Genomic DNA, 4916 nt, shown 5'->3' with positions numbered 1-4916 from the left:
AACCACTAAAAAAAAAAAAAAAAAAAATTGTTTTAAGTTAAAAAAAGATAAAAACACTACCCAGAGACACAGCTAGTTTTATACCATGAAATACCAGCATACGGACGTAAAAATGTGGTATGAATGTTGATTACAGGGAAGCAAAGTGAAGCTCGGAGAATGAAAGGAGTCCTACCTTATATGGTGAAAAGAACAGTGCAAAGGGATTGAATACCTTTTCAACAGAAACACACACACACAGACACACACACACACACACTCAGCTGCTCTAGCTCATTAGGAAGAAGTGTGTTCAACAAGGACATATCTTACTATTCAGACAAAGGTCACATTGAAAAAGCAAATATATGGCAGCTTCCAAAACACTTTTTTGTTTGGTTGCCATTTGAAGACAGAAATGTGGGGTGCCGGTCAGGAGCACGCTCCTCTCGCACCCTAATTACAGCAGCTAAGTCAATACTCAAATGGAGCAATCCTTGACCCTGCAATCAAATCAGAAACCACATTCTTTTAGTAAGAGGTGGCCCTAGCGCCTTTAGTGGTGGCCAGAAAGGAGAAATAATAGAGCTGCATCCTCACAGAAAACCTCGAATCCTCCCAGCAAGGTGAGAGAGCCTGAAGGATTGAGACAGAGGACAAAAACACAAGTTAATTTTAGCAGTTTCATGTCCACTTGGTAAAATAAGAAGCAACATTTGCAATGTGATAGAGAAATGTCAATGCCCTGGAAATGTCCTCCGAACCATGAAGGGTTTTGAATCATTTTCAAAGGAAAATATGCCCAAGATCATGCAGTTTCTCATTCAATTTTCTTTTGCCTTTTCTTTCTCTCTCGTGCCTTGGAAACTCAAAGCCGCTCCCTTAGGGCCTGCCAGATTCCCTAGGGCTCTTTCTGTTTTTAAAGAAAAGCAAATGAAAAGTGCTGCTCCCTTCATAGTGAGGGGGCTGCTGTTGTTCTGGGGACCAAAACACATGCCAGGGTCACCTTCTGTCTGTCACTATTTAATCCAGCTCTCATAGATATTTGAATATTTGGTGGTGATTTTGTGGCCTACTGTGATGACAAATTTCATCAGAAGGGAAAACAAAACCCATGGACAACAAAAAACCCCAAATACATCATTGGAATACCAGTTGTCACTTGGTTCTGGTCCCATTTAGGGTCTTCAAATCCAGAAATACGGCTAAATTCTCGGAAGCAGGCGCACCCAGCCCCGCTCTGGTCCTCTGCTGGTTGTGGGCGGCTCTGAAGGACTCCTCCCTGCCTGGACATCTGTCCATGCCTGACACCATCACTGCTGACTCTGATGTAAAGAAGTACAACTGGATGCCTATGGTCAACTGTCAATAAATGGTTTTCCTTGTGCATTTTGTCCAAAACACAGACAGTACCATATACATTGGTATAAACAAAACGTGGCCTCTGTCTTTTCATGGGCCGATCTAAACTTGTTCATGAGCCTCCATGCGCTGAGTAGCAATAGGGGGGTTCCTGAGCATACAGAGACTCCATCTCACCTTAATGTCAACAGTACTCTGGGTCCACAGTGTCCTCCATGGCAGGGTGGCTGGTGCGGCTCGGCACCTGGGCCCTGGCACCGCACCACTGAGGGACGGCGGGCTACTTGAAGTTTGGTGTCTCTTGCTCAGGGACCCAGGGCCCTCTCTGGCTGACCTGGCCTCGTCTCAGTTCTCACCAGCACGTTTCACTTAGTCTCAGGTCTCATTAATGACAGACCCCTGCAAGTCTCATCTAGGAGGCCAGTGGAGGTCACAGCTGAGACCTGGAGGTACTGTCAGGGCTATGAAGAGCTGAGACCATGACCCCCGACCTCCTGATGAAGCTGCCCCTCATGGCCTCTGCAGCCAGCTCACCTCACCACTTCTATCCAAGACCCACCATCAGCCACAGACCCAACAAAGCTTTCCTCCACATCCTCCACCAAGCAGAGGTGTGGAGCCTTCCTTACCCCACAGCGACGCTGGGCAGCACTCTCACAGGCCCCGAGGCCTGACTGTGTCTTGCCACCTCACTGAGTTGCAGCTGCCTCCTGGAGCCCTGGAGCCACCTGCACGGCTCTCCCTCCAGAATCCCCTTCACGGCTTCCAGGTTTCCTGCAACCCAACCCCCATTCCCCCACTCCAAGGATCCCAGCCTGGAGCACAGCCAGAACATGCCAGGGGCCTCCAGCTTCTCCTCCATCTGTCCCTCTGCTCCTTCTCACTGAGTCTCCTAACCTGAAGGCTGAGGCCAGCCAGGAACTTCCCTCCATTGCCCTCTTCCTCCCCTTTTGCCTACCTCTTCCCAAGGGCCACCATGATGGCATGGCTGCAGTGAACCTGACTTATAGGAAGGGGAAGGAAAAACACAACTGCCTCCTCCTTTCCAAACACTGCCCGTGGGGTCTGCTCCCCCTGCCGCCTCCCCTCTGTGGCTGGCCCTATTTGGCTGATTCACAACAGCACCACTGACCCCAAGTTCTATCCTACCCAGTCTGCACTACCCTGAGAAGGAAATAAGTTTTTAAAATGTCATTAATGTGAGAGAAGCAAGAAGTAGATACCTGCGAGTCCATGAGAATTTCCCTCATAAACTTAGATGTTGGGAAAAAATATGCAATGTTCACACCTGCCCTTCTTTTTTTTTTTTTTTTTTTTTTTTTTTGGGACGGAGTCTCGCTCTGTCGCCCAGGCTGGAGTGCAGTGGCCAGATCTCAGCTCACTGCAAGCTCCGCCTCCCGGGTTTACGCCATTCTCCTGCCTCAGCCTCCCGAGTAGCTGGGACTACAGGCGCCCGCCACCTCGCCCGGCTAGTTTTTTTGTATTTTTTAGTAGAGACGGGGTTTCACTGTTAGCCAGGATGGTCTCGATCTCCTGACCTCGTGATCCGCCCGTCTCGGCCTCCCAAAGTGCTGGGATTACAGGCTTGAGCCACCGCGCCCGGCCACCTGCCCTTCTTTTTATGTGCTCAGTTTTCCTTCTATGAGCATGTTTCTCCTGTACGTTCTGTGACACACACAGTTACTGTCCCCTCCTCTGCCCATGAGACCCTCGGGTGTTTTTCTTGCCTACAGAATTAGCAAAATTACTCCCAGGCTACCCAGGAGCCACAGAACACTAACATCCATGGTGTATTCCCTACAGGAATTACTCTGAGGCCAAATCTAATGCAAATAGAAGTCTTTGAGTTGTTATGTTTTACAAGAATTTTAAAAGTAACAAAACTCTATACCCCTTCAGAGATTAAACAAAAGATTTTCAAAGCACTGATCAGATATAAAGCAAAAATCAAGACATTAAGTTTATAAAATGTATTAGGTTAATAATACAACCCAGGAAGGAATCGGTTAGCTATTTGAATTCTTCAAGCTATTTTGAAAATACAAACCTCCAAGGCACCTGTGAATTTGTATTTGTGTGTGTGTGTGTGTGTGTGACCGCCAGTGTGTTTAGCTTGGTAATCTGGGTCTGGTTGCTGGGAGACAGGGGCTCATATGTTTCTCCCTCTCCCATTCATTAAGCTCATGATGGGAGTCTAAACATTCTAGTTGTTTGTTTGTTTCGTTTTGTTTGTTTGTTTCTGAGACAGAGTCTTGTTCTGTCATCAGGCTGGAGTGCAGTGGCGCAATCTCGGCTCACTGCAACCTCCACCTCTCAGGTTCAAGCGATTCTCCTGCCTCAGCCTCCTGAGTAGCTGGGACTACAGGCGCGTGCCACCATGCCCAGCTAATTTGTGTGTGTGTGTATTTTTTGTAGAGACAGTGTTTCATCATATTGGCCAGATGGTCTCGATCTCCTGACCTCGTGATCCGCCCACCTTGGCCTCCCAAAGTGCTGAGATTACAGGCGTGAGCCACCACGCCCAGCCCAAGTTGTTTTGAACCTGTTGTTAAGGTCCCAATTCACTGCACGAAAGGCACAGTCTTCAACAGAACTGGAAGAAGAGACATGGGCCATGCCTGAGCATTCAGGCTGAGAAGCTGCCCTGAGCCCCAGGAGTGGAAACTGGAGTGTCCAATCTGTTTTGCTTCTGGACCAAGTAACTACTAAAACTTGGCCTAACCAATGTCAATCCATGCACCTTTCATTCAAGGGACAGGAGCAGAGCTGGGATGCTCTCTCCATCATGCTCCCCTGTGAGCCAGGGAAGCCTGAGAAAACACAGAAACATGGCGGGGAGGGAACATGCGTGCTCCTGCCCTGCCCGGGCTGCTGGGGCCAGTTCCAGGCACCATGACTTCCACCTGCCTGCCTTCCACAAAGCACTGCTGAGGGAGATGAGTTTTCCTCCAATAGGAGAAAAACCATAGAACTTATTCACTGTCACCCAAAAGTCAGCAGGATGGAGATAAGACCTCGATGAGTTTCTGAATTACTGCTCGACCCACTTAACTAGCACAACTGAAAAAGTACCTTAAAGGGCCACTCTGTGCTCTGTCTTCACTTAGCACATTTCACCTCTTTGGATTAAGGATTTCTGGACAGATTATAAATCAGAAGCACCAGCAATATTTGTGATGCCAAAACTGACCACCAACTTTAAGCAAATTATCATGAAGTTTTGGAGGGGCGGGAGTGGAAGTTTTATGTGACGTCCCTTCCCTCTGAAGCATGCTTCAGTGTCCCATGCATACATGAGATACATAAGCCAAGGCTGGTCACCACAGTGCTGTTGTCTCCCTGCACAACACTGGCAGGAAAACACAGTGATGAGGGAACAGTCAAGAGGACAACAGGACTCACTGGCCAGCCCCTCCCCTAAAACCATCTATGAACCAACAGTCCACCCTTCCTGAGCTCTCCATTCAGTTCCTCTCGTCTGCATATCTATTTGGGAGCTGGTGCCACTGTGCCCAGCTATTACTAACGAATCTTTTTAAACATTTTTTTTAAGAGACAGGGTCTCACTCTGTCGC

Source organism: Colobus angolensis, unplaced genomic scaffold (assembly GCF_000951035.1).
Source record: "Colobus angolensis palliatus isolate OR3802 unplaced genomic scaffold, Cang.pa_1.0 Scaffold117, whole genome shotgun sequence".
Classification (NCBI taxonomy): domain Eukaryota; kingdom Metazoa; phylum Chordata; class Mammalia; order Primates; family Cercopithecidae; genus Colobus; species Colobus angolensis.
The sequence above is the reverse complement of the archived record's forward strand: the minus strand, read 5'-3'. Positions refer to the sequence as shown.